This window comes from Corapipo altera, unplaced genomic scaffold, assembly GCF_003945725.1.
Source record: "Corapipo altera isolate COAL_440 unplaced genomic scaffold, ASM394572v1 71, whole genome shotgun sequence".
Classification (NCBI taxonomy): domain Eukaryota; kingdom Metazoa; phylum Chordata; class Aves; order Passeriformes; family Pipridae; genus Corapipo; species Corapipo altera.
Window position 1 is genome coordinate 4051243 of NW_020884916.1, and position 19847 is coordinate 4071089.

The window sequence follows — 19847 nt, forward strand, 5'->3', positions numbered from 1 at the left end:
TCCGGGAGAGGGGATGATGCCGGCAGTGGGACTCCCGGGGAATGGGGAGAAGGGATGATTCCTGCAGTGCGATGATCCCGGCGGGTGAGGAGAGGGGATGATCCCGATCGGGGCACTCCCGGAGGGTGGGGAGTGGTCCCGGCAATGGGACCCCTGTGGGACCGCCGGGAGTGGGGGAAAGGTGATAATCCTGGCAGTGAGACCCTCGGTGGGTGGGGAGGGGGGATGATCTCGGCAGTGGGACTCCGGGAGAGGGGATGCTCCCCGCAGTGGGACCCCCGGCGGGTGGGGAGAGGGGCCGGTCCCGACCGCTGGTTGAGCGCCGGGGACGGAAGGAATCTCGCTCCGAGTAAGGTGCTGGGAGAACTTCAAGTGTTTTTGAGCTTGAAGGCAACGTTTTGGTTTTAAAACCCATCCAAGTTTTGCTCTAAAGTAGGTGTTTCCCTCTTGTATTTAACAAGAGCCCCCAAAGAGTGATTTTTCTGATAGTTTTCCCTAAAAAAACAACTCACATTGAACGGTGAATTTCATTATAAACTTTTAACAACTTAAAGTAAACAAGAAACACAAACAAGCAGCTGGGGAGAGAGTGCTGCTCTCGAGGAGCTTCCTGAGTCATGGAATCACAGGACAGTTTGGATTGGAAGGGATCTTAAAGATCATCTCGTTCCAACTCCCTGCCACGGGCAGGGACATCTTTCCCAGTTCCAGCCCCCTGTAATGGGCACGAACACCTCCCCCCAGTCCTCGTGCTGGACCAAATTCTTTCTGACACAGCCAAGCGATTCTGCCCTGAAAAACGGCTTTGCACAGAGAGCATCCACAGAGAGCTGCTCTGTGGTCCTCAAAAGTGCCCCACAACCTTTTCCTTTGATTAACAGAAAGGGACAAAAAATACCAGCATGGGACAGCCTCCTCAAATTCAGCGAGTCTGCCTGAGTTAATGCTGGCTCATGCGTCACCGACTGTCAGTAGTGTCTGATGAGGATGTAATTAAGAAGCTGTTGAAGATCAAGCAGCTGGAATGAAAGCCGAGCTCTCCCCTGGTCTGTAAACCAGCTCGGCAGAGCTGGCAGAAATTAAGGGATGTAAAAATGTATTTAACTCGATAACGTAGCAGATCTAACTCAAGATGCTAATGAGTAGATTTAAAGGGCTGATCTGAGCCCGGTGAGATTATTACAGGAACTCTCATCAATTCTAATGGCCAGATGGGGCATTTCCCTGGGGATGAAGGGGAAGGAATCGCCTAATAGGACTGTATGGCTTAAAGCCTGACTCTAGGGCTGACTGGGCTGGGTCCCTGTTGAGTAAGGAATCATTTTAACACAGTCCGTTTGGACTGCCCTGACAGGAGATGTAAAATGTGATGACAGAGAATATAATCAGCTATAAAGTGCAATCACTGAGGTGTCAGGATCCACTTTAATTTCCAGCAGCAGCTTGATCAGGGAAGAGCAGAGATGAGACAGAGGAGATGAGGAAGGATGGGAGGTCTCTAGCTGGGCTGTCCTCCCCGTGCTGCAGAAAAAAAGCAAATTATTTCAGTTTGGATGGTTCTTGGATTAACCTGGTGTAGTGGAAGGTGTCCCTGCCCATGGCAGGGAGGTTGGCACTGGCTGATCTTTGAGATCCCTTCCAACCCAAACCATTCTGTGATGCTCTGACTGGGGATGAGCCCATGCTGGGAGAGGCACAGGAGGACTGTGCTGTGGTGTGCTGGCTTCCCCAGGCCATCTGGGCCACTCGAGGGGGAGCTGCATCTACACTGAGGAGCTTTACTAAGCCTTGATTTCCCTCTTCAGGCTGCTGGAGCTTGGCCTAGGCATGTGTTGAGGGTATGTTTGTGAATAATCAATGCAGACAGAGGCCAGGTTTGGAGTCAACTGGCAAAGCAGGTATAACCTTCATGGATAACACCAGGGCATGAAACACTGAACATCATCCTGGATATCCATCCTACACCAGACAGACGTGCCAATTGCTTGTCTCAGGCAGATACAATTTGTGCCAGCTCCTCTTTTTTGTGCTGCCTCCGTGGTTTTATTGCAGCCAGGTTCTGCCTTTTAATCTGCCATCGCCGCCGAGGAGACATTTGAAACGTGGAACTCAACAAGCTCAAGGAGTCACAATAAATATTATACAAGAATTGTAGTGCCCATCAAACCAGGATGGCAAAGGGCTGCACTGTGAAACACTGATTTTCACACACAAATGGAGCTCCCATTTCACTATTTAATGGTCAAACAAGTCACTAAAATAAATGATGCTTCAAGAGCAGCCCTGTGTAGGGCAGGGGTGTATTCAGGCACGAAGAGGGGCAGCATAAACCTGCCTCTTCCTATGATTTCTTTGTTCTCTGAAGAGATTCCAGTCCATGCTCAAAACAAGAAGAATCTGCAGGATGACAGGGAGGGAGCACAGGTCCTGCCAGGGAGTCTTCCCAAGCTCTAGGAAGGCCTGTGGTGGGGAATGATGGAGAACAAAGTGCTGTGTGACCTGGCCCAGGCACGGACAGTGGAGAGGTGCAGGATAAGGCAGTGGGAACTTGCTCCTGGCACTTGTAAGAAAAAAGGAAAGGTGACCAAGGACTAAATTGGGAAAAAAACACCTTAGGGATTTCTAAAGGTTCTGTGGAGCGTGTTGCACACCAAGTATTTGGGATCTGGAAGCAGCTGAAGGCGATTCAAAGAAAATGCATCCTTGTGATGCTTGTAGTGCCTGGAGGCCTGAAGTGAGGTTCAAACCCTGCTGGGAAGAAGCTGCTCAAACCTGTAATAACAGGCTGTGCCTGTCACGATGAGTTTTCAATAGCAATCCACATGGCAGACAGGAATGTGATTATCTGAGGCATCGGGGCTCCGAGGACTCTGCCAGAGAGCTGTGCCATACCTTGCGTGTGGAGGAGCAGCCTGTCTGAGTCCTCAGGGCTGTCCATCTGGACCTTCCCCAGCCATCAGGTTCGCTCCAGACCTCCTTAACTTTGATGCTGTGATTGTGGCAGGCCGGTCTGCTGGCCTGGGAAGAAGGAGGTCCTGGCAGAAAGCTCCACCAGAGCAAGGGTTTGGCTGCTCTCAGAGGTGGGAGGTGGTTGTGCTGCCCTGGTGGGAGGGCAGCAGCACTGAAGGGAGCCTGCTCTTAAAGAAAAAACTTCTTTACACAAAAGACGGGGGTTCTGGGTCACTGTGTTTTCTCAGGGGGCAAATGCCAGCAGACATGGTTTTGTTAGAGGATCTGAAGTGTCACTGGAGCCAGCTTTGTGTGTGACAGAGGGAAGGTCATGGGTGATGCAGGTAATTGGTGACAGCCATCAGAGAGGGAAAGTCTCCTCAGAGCTGCTCTGGGGTGATCAGGAGCTGTATCCCACCCCTGGCTGAAAGAGGCTGGTTCCCCTTTGTGGGAACAGGACCTCTCCTGTTTGGAAGCAAAGTTTTGTCTGTCTTGGAGAGTTTTTAGAGTAACTTTAGGCTCTGCAGGTATGTACTGATACATATCACTCCTGATCTCAGGATCTCAAGGCCCTTTGCAGATATGCCACTTACCCAGCTCATTCTCAGCAGCTCTGCAAAGAGATGCAGGTATCTGGCCTGTGTCCATCCCTCTTTCACACCACTTCTGCTGCTCGGGCAGCTTTTTATGGATGGCCTGGTGCCACAGTGCCTCTCACTCCTAGCTGAAGACAGCATCTCTTTTTTTGTCTGCTGGAGTCTAGACAAGCTGTTGATTCCGTGGTGTCACAGACCATGACCCCACTCCTACACCAGCCCCATCATTTCCCCCTGGTTCATTGCTCAGGCATATGCTCATCTATTTTGAATCATTTGTATGTGTGAGGCTGAGTTGCTCCTAATCTCGTCTCCCTCCCGGGGCGTCAGTCACACTGGCATGTGCCTTTTCCCTGTCTGCCTCCCTCTGTTTATGGACTTATGGATATTTTTAACTCTACCCTCTAATTAGAGGTAGTTTTCTCTGGGTATTTTGTGCACAAGAGCTCTCCCATCCGTGGTCAGCAGGGCAGGCAGTAAGCGCTGGGGACTGGCCATGCATGGAAACCTTCCTGCTAAATAAATACAGCAGCAGGGACCAGGATGGGGGGGAGGCTTTGCATTCCTCGGGGGTCTGCCTGCAGCAGCGTGGTGGGGTAGCAGCTATAAAGAGGAGCCAGCTAACCCCCCTGAGACAGGGCCACAGCTGCCTCCTCGTCCTGCAGCCCTCTGCCAAGCCTGCTGGCAGCTCCCTGCAGCTGTCTCCAAGCTGCACAGTGACCTGGAGGAGCCACATCCCTGGGGATATCCCTGAGCCGTGCTCACTTACCCTGTGCTGGTCCAGGGATGGGGAAGAGAGCGATACTAATTAGGAAAGGCCTTGACCCAGGAGCCTCCAGCCAGGAATCTGGTCTCCTCGGCTTCCCGGCACCAACTCTGCCCGAGCATGCTGCCCACCTGGCTCCAGCATCCTCCCTGTGAGCCACAGCCCGGCTGGGAGCTGTGATCCCAGCAGCAGGCAGAGGAGCGAGGCAGCCGCGCTTGGTGTGTGCGGCGCTTTTCTCTCCCTGCCAAGGCAGCAGCATCTGGCTGGCCCAGGGCAGCGAGCACCCCCCGCGCTGCACAGCTCCCTCACTCTGTTCACAGCTCCCTCACTCTCTGTTCACAGCCAAGTGTCGCTCCCCTGCCCCAGCCCCCAGCCAACCCGAGCTGCAGATTCCCGGGCCAGCTGTCTTTATCACGTTACACTGCGCTCTCCTCTCCGGGGGGATGGCACCGGCTCCTCCAGTGGCAGGTTGGGTGCTCAGGCTGCTGACCCAGCTCAGGTCCTGGCAACAGCAAGCGCTGCTTTCCCCAGGCTGGGACTGCCTGGAGGAGGTGGATACAACTCCCTTTTCCTCTGGCTGGGGTATGGGAGCAAGGGTGGACTGTCAGGGGGAACGGGATGCTTCCTCTCGCTCCTGATCCCACCTAGACACTGGTTCACAAACAGGCTAATCAGTGTTAGAGCCACTGCTTTGTTGAATTTATCTCTGTTCTTGATATAGAATGAGGGATACAGAAGGAAAAACATTTGCTTAAGGAGAGTGAGGATGTTCTGCAAAGCCCAGGGCTCACACAGTCCTGATCTCAGGCTGCTCATGCCCTGGGGCAGAAGGAGCTGCTCTGCTTCCGTGGCAGGAGGGGGATTCAGATCTACAAATCCACCCTGTGTGGGTAAGAGCAGCCTCTTTTCTCAGTGCCTCTCACAGCCTGCCAGCAGACCCATCCCCCTGTAATCCCCTTTGCTCCTTCCCTTCCTGAGTCACTGTTTATTCTGGCTCTGAGGGCTCCTGCTGCTGCGGTGGAGCAGCCTCGTCTGCGAGCTGAATTTTCCAAGCCCTCCAAGATTGTTTTGACACGCCTGACTAGCAGTTAACATGTCAGCCAAGGGTCTCCCACCACCCAAGCAGCACCTTGCCAGCCAAACATCACATGCCCTGGGGCGAGCAGTTGGCCATGCACGCACACGCCTCTTGCTCTGCTCTATTGTTTAATGAGTGCCTTGGGTTTCACCATCCCACCTCTCCTCTGTGTGGGTCCCTGGCTAAAGCTGGTTTTCTTGATGGAAATCAGTCGGGTTCTGGATTGGCAGATGTGCTCAAGTTGCTTGGGAGTCAAGGATTTAATTCTTCTTGGTCTCTCAGGTACCTGTTAGTGCTATTTCCTCATCCCCATCCACCTGGTGACTTAGGCAGGTGATGGGCATCCCATGCCTTTGGAACTGAAGCAGTCAGAGGGGAGGGCTTGTCTCACGAAGTGAACTGCCCAGGCTCCCTTGGTGGCTTATAGGAACAGGGATTTCTCGGTCTGAGGCCTGGCTGTGTTAGGATTTTGGCTTTCTGGAGGGCTGTGAGGAGGAAGGAGGAGTTGCTTTGTGTCCCTGAGTGTCATCCTTGGCACCCTCCCTCCCGCTGTCCCTGGGCAGGCTGGTGAAAGCAGTGTCCTGCTGCCTTGCAGTGGAGTGCAGTGCTTGGTTTGGAGGAGGAGCAGGGCCTTAATCTCTGCCAGTCGAGTGGCGCTTGCAAAGACGATTAGACATATGCCAGCTAATTCATAGTAAACAGGATGGAGGGAGAATTTGCCACTTATAAATGGCAGATGAGCAAGCCCATCATTCCTGTCACTCCCGGGTAATACACCCTGACATAAGCCCAGTTTAGCTGCAAGTTTATCAATGCTAATCCTGCTGGTCCATGCCTCTCTTTTCCATCCTCTTGGCATCTTTCTTCCCCTTTCCCTGCTTTGCCTTTTTCTCCTTCACTCCTGGTACAGCATCTTGGAGGGCAAATTCCCCATCATCCCCCACCCTTCTCCCAGTACATTGGTGTTTTTCCTTCTCCTGAAAGCATCCCTGTGCAGATTAAGGCCACAGGGAAAGCACAGGTTTTGGACAGACAAATTCCCAACCCCACCTCTATTCCCAACATCACCTCGGTTTGCCTCTCTGCCCCCCTGGTGCTACTGCTCAGTGTGATCCAGAGTTGCCCAGGTCCCTTCCAGGAGTGCTTGGTGTCCTACCTCTGATGTCAGTGACGCCCCTGCATCACCCAGATGTGGGGTTGGGGAGCTCAGACAAGTGGGGGGACCCTGTGAGATCTGGCCAGCTGTGCTCAGCACTGGAGCCAGCCCAGCCTGGACTTTATCTGATACTTTTACCCAAACAGACACTCCCGTGGGCTCCATGTGAGCAGCCCCACGGGGGGCTTTATCCTGGAACTGCCCTGGTGTTTAGAGAGCCACATAGCCAAGCCAAACACCATCCTCTGCTGGGGGGGGGGGCTGGAGCCTCCAGGGAGCTGGAGGGGAAGATGCATGTCCATGTGGGAGACAGTGGCCACAAAGCCTGGCCTGACTGTGGGGATGGAAAGCTGGATGGCAGCAGCAGGACTGGGGACCAGTGGCTCTTATCTCTGCCCCACTGAAAGACTCTGGGCTCACTCCAGAGTGTGGCAAATCCAGCCAGGATGCAAAACCTGCTCCCAATATACCTGTGTGGGTGCTACAGGATAGTGGCTCAAACCAGGCCAGCTACATTTTTTCCTGGAAGTTCTGTTGGCTTTCCTTTATGGTGGTGATATGAGTGTCCAGGCTGTCCTTGCTTGACTGAGCCACCCACGCAGAACATGTAGCTTTTTTTTTTTTTTTGTGGTAACTATGAGAGATGCCTCAGAAACGTTGCCCTGCTACACTCCTTTGTTCCCATCCTGAGTGTGTCATGTGTCCTGGATGGCCCTCATCCCTTGGATTGGATCAGCTGCAAAAAGGAGGCTGGAGACAGGAATCCCATGAACCAAAACCCTCCCCTGGGGCAGGGTGATGGGAGGTGCCTGCAGGTAGTTTGGGGCGAGAGAAGTGGTCCGAGGCCCCTTGCTATGGGTCTGAGGAGAGCAGAGCATTCTTCCCTGGCCAGAACCCCTCCTTGGAAGCAGGGGCTGAGGGTACAAAGCCGTGGAGCGTCTCTGGGACGGATTTGTCCAGCCCAGGAGTTCCCCCTTGTGGCAGGAGGCTCGGGCTCGTGCAGCGGGTGCGGGCGTGCGGGGATCTGCCGGGAGAAGGCTATGGATGTACTGGTATCCTCCAGGAGATGATGGCTATGGGTGTGGGGGAACCATCTGCCAGGCTGCAGAGTACAGGCTCCGGGCTGGCTGTTCCTGGTGGCCACAGGGATGCCTGGCTGGGCTCAGCAGAGCTCTGAGCTCTGCATCTCCCCCAGCTTGCCCTCCACCTCACAGAGGGTGATGATCCAGCCTTTGGGTACCCGCCACTGGGAACCCGTGTGCCCCATCCCTGCTCAGGCTCAGGGGGTGCTGGAGGACAGACAGGTGGGATGAAGAGCCAGTTTATGGTGGGTGACCCCGATATTCACCTCTAATAAAGGGGGGCTGCAGCAGAGCTGTGTGACACAGCCAGGACCCAAGGCCCTGACTCCTCCATTCCCACCTCCGAGCTGGGGCACAGCCTGAGCTTCCCTCTTACGTAGGAACGAGACGCTTCGCATCTGCCTGATGATGTGTGTGGCTGCTGCAGCAGCCAGGCTTGCAGAGGGCTCCCATGTGCCTGGTCGGGGGTCTGCACAGCCTCTCTGAGCCCCGTCCCCGCTCGCTGGAGCCGAGGGGAGCCTGTTCCTGTGATGAATCAGCACCTCCCTGCGATGCTGAGCAGGGCTCGGCAGAGGCAGCACTGATGTTTATTAATGACTGTATTGGGGATGCTGTTTAGTCACCGCTCCCACGGAGCCTGAGAGGCAGCCTCGGGGTGGGAAGCTGCTCTGCCATCCTCGGGAGACATCCGAGGCACCCAGGCACCGCTTAGCACGCTGATATCCAGCTCCCACGAGAGGCCTCCTGGCACGTGGCTCCGCTGCCTCCCCTCCCTGCAGAGCCACGGGCTGATCCTGCTCCACACACGGGGAAACTGAGGCATGGCAGGGGCCCAGGGGTGACAGCAGGACATGGCCTGGCCGTGCTGGTCTCCTGAGAGGCAGCAGTGCAGCGGGCTCACTGCCTGCATCTGGGGGATTTATTAACACGACAGGGATGCAGCTTGAACCGGGGGGAATGTGAGGGGGCAAAGCCATTAGAAGAGGAGAGGAATGGTCCTTAAAATGGGGGGTGCTCTGGAAACACAGTGGGGACACTGGTCAGCTGGCACAGCCCTCCTCAGTGAGGAGCTCAAGGTGCTGTTATTAAATTCCCCGACGGGCGTTTTCCCGCTCCACCACCTGCAGTGCCATGAAACTTGCATGAGATTTGAGATGAAAAGTCTATTTCTTTGAATGAAGTTTTAATAAGATCAAATTGGAAAAAGAAAATAGTGCCTCTTCTCCCTCCCCTCCTGCTCCCGCTCCCTGATTGCTGTTGGATTTGGTCTTGTGGAGGCAAAAGCCCTTGTCAACTGGTGGGGGTGCCTGGGCTGGGCACGGGGTGGGTCTGGGGGTCTCTGCAGGAGATGGTGAACTTGAGGGCTATAAAAGCTGTGGAGTTGCCACAGAGGGGGCTGTCCTGATGTTCATGGTGGTGGGGGCTTCACAGCCCAAAGCAGGGGTGCACACTGACATGGGGAGCGTGGACTAAATGACCTTTAAAGGCCCCTCCCAAACCAAACTACTCTATGAAAAAAGGGCCCAGCCCCTCGTGCTTGGTGTGCTGGGTCCTTCAGGGTGCTGGGAAGGGTCCAGATATGAACCCTTCAATTAACCCTCTCTTTGAAATATGATTTGGATGGGCTTAAACTGAGTCTCTGCTGGGTGGAGAAGGGGTGGAGGGAGGGTAATGCTGCTGAGGGGTGCTCTGCAGCTCGGGGCAGCTCAGAGGAGGGCAGCTGGTGGCCTGGAGGACCAGAGGATGCTGCTGGGGGAGGGATGCTGATAACAGAGGATGCTGCTCTTGTGGGATGCTGCCGGGGGAGGAGAGGGGGGATGTTGCCGGTGTGGGATGCAGCCGATTTGGGATCCTGTCGGTGTGGGATCCTGCCAGTGTGGGATGCTGTTTGTGTGGGATGCAGCCAATTTGGGATGCAGTTGGCGTGGGATGATGTCAGTGTGGGATGCTGCCGGTGTGGGATGCAGCCGATTTGGGGTGCAGCCGGTGTGGAATGCTGCCGGGGGGGAGACGCTGTCATTGGGGGAAGCTGCTGGGTGGGATGCTGCTGATGGGAATGCTGCCGATGGGAATGCTGCTGATGGGTGTTGCCATCCCTGCCCGTCTCCGGGCGGGGCGGGGCCGCCAGGGGGAGCCCGCGGCCGCGGCGGGAGCTTCATCCACGGCTCATCATCACCATCATCATCATCATCATCATCCCGTCATCACCATCACCATCATCCCCGCCGCCCCGGGGCCAGGACCCGCTGCCGCTCTCCCGCACCTCGATCCCGAGCTGCGGCTGGACCTCGGCGCCCTCAGCACGGGGTGAGAGACCCCCTGCCCCGCCCCAGCCCCCCCGAGTGCCCGGGACCCCCTGCATTCCCAGCGTGGCACGCCCAGCAGCGGGGCACTGGAGGGATGCAGCGGGGAGCCCAGGCGGGTGGGAAGAGCTGAGCTTCAGCCAAGTCGGATCCCGAGGGGGAGCTGCGTGGTCCAGGTTGTTCTCCGATAGCCACGAAGCCCAGCTGGCATCTCCTGATTGCCTGGTGATGGCTCAGAGCACATGGCTGCTCCCCACGTGCTGGCAGCGAGCGGCGCCGCGGTGGCACCGCTCTCGATGCACGGCCTGGCTGAGCACCGGCACGGGGCCAAACGCCCCGGGGGCTGGAGCCCGGACCTGCAGGAGCCTTCCCTCTGTGCTCAGCAGCTCCCGGGATTGGCAGGTGGGTCGGGCTCCAGGAGGAGGTCAGGCGATGTCTGACAGCGAGGGGAAAGTGAGGCACATCCTGGCACCCATGCTGGGCACAGAGGGCAGAGCAGGTGGCCCCAGCATGGCCCCAGCATGGCTCACCTGTGGGTGAGGGCTGGGAGGGAGCTGTGCCCAGGTCTGCTGTTTGCCCTGAGCTGGTCTTAGTCCCACCTCAGCCGTGCAGGACAAGAGACTCTGGTGTTTTGCAGCAGCCCCTTCCTCTCCAGATCCTCCTGGGCATATGTGCCAGGTGTCACGTGTCCCTCTGGCACACAGGCTCTGACACACCACTGCCTGACTGCAGCCTCACCAGCATGTTAATAAACCAATGCCAGCTTGTGTTTTGGTGCCAGAGGGCTGGTGCTGCCCCAGTTGGAAGGGGAGCACAGAGGTACCTCCAGCATCACCTCTTCCATCAGCTGGGAAGGCCGAGGGAGAGGTGAGAAGCTACCTGGAGCTCAGGAAGTCTGTTAGCACAAGTGGCAGCCCTGGAAAAGCAGGCGCAGATTCAATTCACTCGGAAGCATGGGCTGAATCCTGCTGCTGGATCCTCCATCGTGGGTCCTGAGTGCCTGAAGTGTCCGTGGAGGTGGTGCTGCATCCACTGCCAGCTATTCTGGGGAGGTGTCAGTGCCCCACTCCTCATCCTCCCTCCACTCCATGTGCCCTGGCTGCTTGGGGGTAACATCCCTAACCAGTGGGTGGCTGGGGACTGGTGCAGTTCCAAGGAACAGGCTGAGACTGTGATGCAGTGAGGTGAAAAGCTGTGAGGGATTGGGAGGTGCCCCCAGGACCAGCCCAGGGACAGAGCAGGGTGATTGACTGGTTGGTGGTATGTGGGCCCTCATCCAAGCACCGTGGGCATGGCTGGCCCTGCTTCTCCCTGCCTGCTGGGGTGGCCCCTGTGGGTTCCCCTTCTCCATATGGCTGTGGATGTCTGGAGATGCATTTTATACCCTTGGATGGGTAATAAATAGAATCAGGCCCGTTGCCTTTTGTTTTGATTGATTCCATTTGTTCTGCATAAGCAGCTCCTTCCCCTTGCCAAGGCTCAGCTCCCGAGGAAGGAAGATGCTGAGAGATGGAGGGACTCAGCTGGGCTGTGCTTGGGGGGTCCCCAAGGCTGAACTCTGGCAGGGGGGACACTGAGGCACCCAGCAGTGCCAGGTCTGCCTCTGCAGTGGGTGATGCTTCTGGACAAGAAGGGAAACTGAGGCTGGGAAAGGCGATGTGCTGTGCCCTGGGGACATGCGGCGAGGCAGGGGTGGCTCTCAGGTACAGAAGCTCCTTTGTCTGGTGCTGGGTGGGGACAGAGCCACCCAGACTGGCCAGCAAAGGGTGATCCAGTGATGTCGGGCACCCCGCGGGTGACTGGTACTGCTCTGCCACCAGCACACAGGGAAAATGACTTTATAAAGGAGCTCGGGATGAAAATGAGCACAGGAGCCAGGACTCCTGGCTTCCCTCGCTGGCTTGGGCGCAAACAGCAGCCTCAGGCGAGTCTGGTGCCTCCCTGCCTCAGTTTCCCCAAGCAGGAGAGGCTGTTTATCCGTCGGGAGCTGGGGAACCAGCAGGTTTGGCAGCAGGAGGGATGAAAGGCACCGCTCAAAGCCAGGGCAGCCGGTCCGCGGGCTCCCTGTGGGGCGGCACAGCAGCGAGAGCCCCAGCGGGGGGCGATGGGTGGGGGCTGGACGGGCCCCAGAGACACCGTCCTGATGGTGTCCTAAGTGCAGACCCACTTCTCTCTCACCTCCTTGCCTGGGGACCCCAACCCCGGCAGGAGGAAGGATGGGGTTAAAATTCCCCCCCTCCCGGTGCAGCCGTGCCCCCCGGGTGAGTCAGAGCGGCCGGGGGCGCGTGTTCCTGTGCCCCAGCTGCGGTGCCACGTCAGGGGGAACGGGTGTGGGCCCGAAGGACACAGCTGCCTCCTCGCCGCGTCCTCTCACCGCTCCTCTCCTCCTTCTGAACTGCCTCATTATCTCCTGAGTCATCATCGCTCCCACCTCCGCTGCAGCCACCGCCGCCCGCAGCCGGCACCGCGCAGGGCCGGGAGCTGCCGAAAAGGCGAGGGGAAGCTCTGGGCTCCTGTGTGTGACCCCTCGGTCTCCAAGGGTGTCCCGGTGATTTGGGATGGGGGGCAACACGGGTGGGCAGCGCTGCAGAGCATCTTCCCTACACACCCCTCTGGACGCCCAGATGGACATGGGGGAGTGTGGCTGCTCCTGCCCGGCAGGGAGAGATCCCTGGGCTTGGTCCTTGTCTTGCAGTGATGCTTTTGGGCTGGGAATCAGGCCTTGGCATGCCTGGCAAAGCTGCAAGCTGCTTCCCAATCCCTGCACGGATCAGGAGCCAGGAATAGAGCTGGTCTGCTCGCTGCTGCCCGAATAGGTCCTGATCCAGCTGCTGGCGTCGCTGAACACACACCGGCGTGGTGCAGATCCTGGGTTTGGCAGGAGCAGGCTGTGGTGGATCCAGGACATGGCTGTCCCCATCAGAGAGCACAGGGGATGCTGCAGAGGTTCTGCCTCTGAAGGTGCTGGGATAAAGCAAGGCCAGGGCTGGCTCCATTTTGCTGCTGGGATGGGAAACACGGCTCCGAGCTGAGCGGAAATCTGAGGAGGTGCCTCACTCTCCCCGTGGCCCTTGGCAGCGTCTTCCCAGCATTAATTTCTCTTGCCGCTACCAATTTGTGGCTTATTAATTCTAATTTGAACTCTCCTGGTTTTCTCTGCCAGCCACCACTCCTCGTGCTGCCTTTCCCCGGCAGCCCCGAGTGCCCAGAGCGGATGCTCTGGGGGGATCGCAGCCCCCACATCTCTGCTCGGCTGTGTGGGTGCAGCAGTTTAGGTCTCTTGTCAGAGGGTGTCTTCTCCCAGATCTTGAAATGTCGCCGTGGCTCATCATGACCGACAGCAGGACAGGCTGTGGTGGCTCAGAGCCAGGCTCTGTCTCACAGAGCGTTTCAGAAGCTCCCTGGCCCTGGGTTAACCTGTCCATCACCCACTTATGTCTGGAAATCTGGGCCTGGGCTCTTCCCCCATCCCTCTCTGCTTTGTGCTTTGCCTCCACGCGTAATAACTAGGTCAGGAGTCCTGGAGACCAGAGAGCAGCAGCCGGGTGGGTGGTCATTTCCCATCTGCTTCCACTCCCTTCTTTCCTTTTCCTTCTTGGCAGGAAGACTCTCCAGCCCCTTACTCTTCCTCGGGGCTGTGGAGGGGTGAGAGCTGCCGTGTCCATGGGATGATCAAGATCTGTTTTCCACACAGGAAGGTATTTTCAGGCAGTGAATGGATTATGGCCCCACAGCCAGGGCTGTCAGCTGTAGCCACAGAGTGGGGTTGAACCAGCGGCTGTGGGGAGCATCCCTGGGGTGCAGACAGCCCTGGAGGGAGTTCCCCAGCCCAGCACCAAGGTAGGGATCTGGAGGGGCATTGCTGGGATGCAAAGACAATGGTGACAGTGGCCATGGACAGTGGGATAATGCTGCTACAAAAGTGCTGGAGCTGCGTGGGGGACATTGAATTGGTGTGAGGGTAGCGAGCGGCTGAGTGACAGCTACAAGAGCCACCCAGAGCCTGCCACACACTGCCAGAGGGGCAGGAAACCAAAGCCTTGGAGATGCTGATGTCTTCAGGCTCTGAGGAAAAAGGCTGCTCTCAGGAGGAGGGACTTGAGTGGGGATGCAAAGGCCACCTGCTCACAGGTGCCAGCGAGGACTGTGGATGACATTGAAAGAGCTCTCGGTGATGGAGACGTGTCCCTTGAAGCACTTGGCCCCCAGATGCCTCAGTTTTCTCCCAAGTGGACAGTGCTTCTCCCAGAGTTGCAGCCCCGAGGCAGCTCTGGGATGTGGAGGTCCCGCAGCATCCGGTGGTGCTGGCAGGCACTGGGAAGGCGTCAGCATCCCGCCGGGAGCATGGATGACTCCGAACAGGCTCCCCTTGTGCGGCGAGGCCGGCGGGCAGCTCTGACCCTCCGCCGGGGAGCGGGGAACAAGGGTGGCTGTGTGTGCCCACGGCACTGCCTGGCCCACTGCCCCGACACGCATTCCCGACACGGGCAGTGCTTTCCGGGCTGCCGGCGCTGGGATGCGCGGAGGCGGGGGGCGGGTGCCGGCTGCTGTAGGGGGCTTGTTGTGGGCCTGGCTTTTCTTTTTCCCTTTCTTCTCCATTTTTTTTTAATTTTATTTTATTAGCAGCCTTTGGGCGTCTTTTTGAGCAATTAATCTGGGTCATGACATTCGCTGAGCAGATCGGAGAGCCCGGGGCTCATTAGCACCCGGCCGAACGTCGCCGGAGAGATGCTCTCGGAGCTCCGCGGCTCTGCCTGCTTGTTATTCCGGGCGAGTCGGGGGCTGCGGCAGCTGAGAGTCCCCTCAGCAGAGACCCCACCGCCCTGCTGTGGGCAGGGGGGGTAATGCAGCCTGGTCGGGGTCCCCCTCCTGCTGCGGTGGCGCGGCTGGAGCAGCCGGTGATGCTGTGCTGGCACTGGGGTCCAGTAATCAGCAGGCAGCACTGTGCTGCAGGGCTCAAGGACTTTTGAGGGTCTCAGCCTCCCTGCTTCGGCTTTGGATTGACTTCATTCCCTTTCCATCAGCTTCTAGAGTCCTCAGAAGTGACCTGCAGCTGCTGCTGCGTCGGCACCGGGAGCGGTGTTTGATCCTGACACCCTTTGTATGAGCTGACGCTGCTCCACTCCCCTGTCCGGGCTGGGGAAACTGAGGCAGGAGATCCACCCAGGCCCCAGTCCAGCCTCCTGCCCTGCCTGTCCCTGCCAGCAAGGGGGGAACCATCTCTCCTTGGTCAAATCCACCCCAGCTGCCGTAGGGAATTGGTCTGTGATTCCCCAGCTAGGAGTCACATCCATCTCATGGATGCTTCTTCTGTGGGTTTGGCCGGATTTTGCTTTAGGTTTCCACAATGCATCGTGACCACGAGCTGCTCCCACAAGCCCTGGCTTTAAACCCTCTTAGAATTCTCACCCCAGGCCTCAAACCTTCACCCCCATCCCAGTGCCGACCTCCTGCATGGCCCAGGCCCCTCCATAGGCCTGGGAACGGGGGATGGCGAGGAACCTCCCTGCTCCTGGCTGGCTGCAGCACAGCATATGTGCTGGGATCTGCTCCCTGCCTGCTGTTTATCCGCTTCCTTCGAGTTAACTTATGTTTCCATCGCTGCCCATCTGTCTCCTTCTCTTCCTCTCTTCCCTCCACTCCTTGCGTGCTGGCAGTGCCGGCGGAGCACGGGGTCCCCATCCCCAGCAGCTCTGGGTGACCCCCAGGGGTGGCAGGCATTTCTCTTCCCTCCTTTGCTCCTGTGCTCCTGCAGGGCACATTTGGGGGGATCCTGGTTTGGATGCGCTCAAGGCAGCTCCCTCCATCCACCATTAACTCCGGTAGGAAATTCTGTCTGGAGGATCCCTCTCATCCATTAAACCTGAAGCCGCTGGGGCTGTGTCGGTGCCGGCAGCTCCCTCTCAGCCTTCCATTCCCTCCCTTCCTCCCTCTTCCTCGGCTCCCTCACTCCCCAGGCTCAGCGATGTCTCTCCCATCCATCCTTCACAGTATTTGCTCTTCAGATGTCTGTGCCTCCCCAGCTCGAGGGAGGGAAGCCCGGCCCCGCTCCCACCCAGAGCCCAGCTATTAGGGATACCCGGGCTTCTTTGGGAAGCACAAAGCCATCGAGAGCCGGAGCCAACATGCACCTGCTTTCCTTGCTGCTTCAGAAAGCCCTTGTGGCTGCTGCCTCCCACTTCTTCAGCTTTTATTTATAGTCTGTCTTGCTCGCGCTGGGGATTTTTTCTTTCTTCTCCTCTCCCCGGCGCAGCTGAGCTGCTGAACTCAGAGCGCTGCGGAAAGGCTTCTCCCTCGGCTCGGCTGCACAGCCACGGAAAAGGGACTAGAAAAGAAATTGGATCCCCACAGGAGCATCCCAGAGCCTCGTCACTGTTCTCTCTGTCAGCCTCGGTCACCCCCGTGGGTGGCTGGGGGGGTTGTGCACCAGGTCACCACTGGTGGCCGTGACCCACATTTGGGTGCTGTCGGCCCCAGCGGCGCCATCCTCGCTGTGGCACCAGGATCTCAGGGTCCCTGCAAAGGACAGACCAGGCCCTGAGGAGGGACATCCCTCGGGCTGGCTGTGCTGCTTGTCACATCGCTTTGGTGGCACCAGTCACTTGCCTGCTGGGAACTGGGCTGAGACCCAGCAAACTCATGCCACCACTGGCCCTTCAGGGAGGTGCTGGGCAGCAATGGGGCTGGTGTTTGTCCCTCTGCCAGCACTTCCAAGACCTGTTCCCTCCCTGAGGCACTGCAGGATGTCCCTGTGCCCGCTGTTGGATGTGCAGAGGAGGAGCATGTAGCCCTCAGGCAGCATCACCCACCCTGTCTGGCAGAAGCGTTGGTGCCATAGGAAGCTTGGAGGCTGGCTGCACCACTGCACCAGCCAGTGCTGGCCCATCCAGGGCACTGCCAGCCTGCCGTGTCCCAAGGGAAGCCAGCAAGGGCTGCAGGGAGTCACTGACAGCCGGGCTCTGTGCAGAAATATGCTCACCACGGCCTCCCCCCTGGGGAGGAGGTGGTGAGGGGACACAACAGGGGGAAGGGAAAGGGGAAGGGAGCGAGGGGGGGGGAAAAGGGCTGAAATAACATCCAAAAATTAAAAACTAAAATCACATTGCAAGGTGAGAGGCTTGCCATCTGCCGTGTGGGTGCCGGAGCAGGAGCCACCCGCCAGCCACCCGCCAGCCCCGCACCGCTGGGCACTGCCAGTGCCAAGTGACTCAGCACCAGGAGAGAAGGATGCTCTGGGGTCCCTCGGGGCTGGTCCCTGGGTACCCCAAAACATACCACGGGTGGGATGGCCAGAGGTGAAACCCCCACCCCGGGGGCAGCTGCTGGCAGGAGTTTTGGGCAACCCAGCGTCGCTGGGGTCAAACCCTTCACACCTTGGTGTTTCCTCGGGAAGCAGGAAAATCTAGGTGGAAGCAGAGGCTCCTTTTTTTCCACAGAAGCCACGTTTCCATGGCACCCAGTGGGGAGGTGCTTCTCCATGGACCTAATGATTCGCGGGGTCCCCTCCAGGTGAGGGGAGCCCGGAGTGCCTCTCGATTGCGGGCACGACAACTCAGGGTACAAAACCAGGGGGTGCCTGGTCAGAGGGACCTGCCCAGGTGTCCCCAGACGGGCACAGATGCAGTGACACCACGGGCAGAGGTGGCATCGCATGACGTGAAACCACCGAGTGTCACCCCCGAGGTGTCACCCCCGGGACGCTGCCCCAGCCGAGGTGGCCACGGGGCTGTGCCGGGAGCGCCGTATTCCCGGCTAACGCTGCGCTCCCGATTAACACCGTGTTCCCGGCTACTGTGGTGCCGGCACGGGAGACAAAAGCGGGATTACTCACTGCCGGGGAGGAGCGGCTCAGAGCATTACTCAGCCCAGCCAGCAACCGGGTCTATTCTTTGTGCATCAACCTGGGGGACCGGGAGAGAGGAGGAGGAGGGCAGGGGACGCGGGGACTCATTTTTCCTACGAAGCAATGACAGCCCACCGCTCTCCAGCCCCCTCCTCCTCCCCTCTGTGTCACTGAAGGGGCATCAGCCGGGGGGGATGCTGGTGCCTCCATGTGCCGCTTCCTCGGGGCTAATTGGAGGTGATCAATAAAAGGTGGAGATATAGGACGCTCATGTGGCCTCCTGCACTCCTGTCCCCTACCCCGGGTATCTCCAAGTGGCTCACAAAGGATGTCCCCAAGTGCCCAGATGTGGAGCACAGCCGGGGCTGGGGTTTTGCCGGAGTCTGGTCACTCTGGGCACAGCTCCGTGCAGGCACTGGCCATCATTCCAGTGTGGAATTTTCTGCTGGGCCCACGTGCACACATGGGAGCACACATTCCCCCCTGCTGGGGGAGGGGATTCACTCCTGGTTTAGAGGATTTTTTGAGGAGCTCTTGGTGAGGGTGATGGCGGGATGGATGGATGGAGACACTAATGGAAGAGCACTGGAGAGGGGAAGCAGGGGTGAGGGATGAGCTGCAGGTGGATTTGCAGCCACGGATGCTGCTTCTTAATGGAGGAAAATAATCAATGTGGCTTGAAGGGGGAAAGAGGATTTTAAGTGGGGGAGCACATCTCTGCCTTGGGTTGGGAGCATAGGGATTCCCATGGATGAGGGGAATGAAGAGGGACAGTGTTCCCAAGGGGTTGGCAACAGGAGCAGAAGGTGGGGTGGGGAGGGATGCAGGAGTGACAACAACCCTGATGGGAAGCACCTGGAGCCCCCCAAACGCAGGGGAGCCACAGCTGCAGACAGTGAAGCTTTAAATAGGGGAGGGGAAGCCCTTCTACCCTCCCAACTTCTCTGCCCTGCTTCCTGCCTGTTCTGGTGACCCTGTTGCTCTCCTGGCCAGGTACTGGGCTGCATGATGGGGGCTGTGCTTGCTGTGGTTGGGGGGTGTTGGTTGCAAGAGCGTGTCCCCTCCATTGGGAAGCCATCCTTGGTGTGTGCATTGGGATAGGGAGAGTTGTGAAAGCAGATCCTTTCCCCTGCACGACCCGAATTTCTGTGGTGTGAGGTGGTTCAAGTGGGCACCTTGAGCTTCAGGAATGTGGTACAGGGGGCTCTGGGCATGGAGTGGCTGCTCCAGTCTGTTGGAGGAGTCCTACTTGTTCATGTCTTTGGTTATAAGCAGGGAAATGTGCTGGTGTTGCTCATCACGCAGGGAAATCGTTTCTTACTCAGTTACCAGACACAAAGGGTAATTTGGGGCTGGACCAGACCTCCTCTGGCTGGCTCAGCATTGCAGCTCCTGCTCGTGCCTCTCGGCAGGGTCGTGCAGTGCCCTGGCAGCCGTGTGTGTCTCCACGGGGCTTTGCAGGCACTAACGAACCTCCCCGTGCTGTGCTCCCCCCTCCTGGGGAGGAAAACCTCATTATCCAGAGAGATGGATGTGGTGGCGTGTTCCCAGCTGCCCCGTGGCAGAGCCAGGCGCTAGATTGGGATGCCTGGGTTACAGCAGCACCTGGGGAGGTGCTTTTGTTCAGAAATCAGCGGTGAATTTGGGGAGACTCGAGTCCCACCGCCCTGCTGCAGCACCCCGGGGGTCTCCTTGCTCACTGCATACCTAATATTGCTCCCATAAATGCACCCTCAAGCCCCTACAAAGCAATTAAAGCCGCACTACCCATAAAAATTAATTATGCTGTGCAATTTTGCTCTCTCGCCAAGGAGCTTGTCCCCGCCTGACCCGGGCAGGGGGACCCCATCCATATTGGAGCAGATCCCAGGGGAGGACCGGGTACCTCTGCATCTGGTTGCCCCAGCAACTGTCAGTCTCCAGCGGCATCCATCACACCCGGCATTCCAGAGCCGTTATCGTGCCTCTGGTGCGGCGGGGCTGCGGCGATGGAGCTCTGCTGGGCGATAAGCGTCACCCCCCGCGTCACCTCGCTCTTTATCTCACGCTGGTCATGAATATCCACCGGCATCTG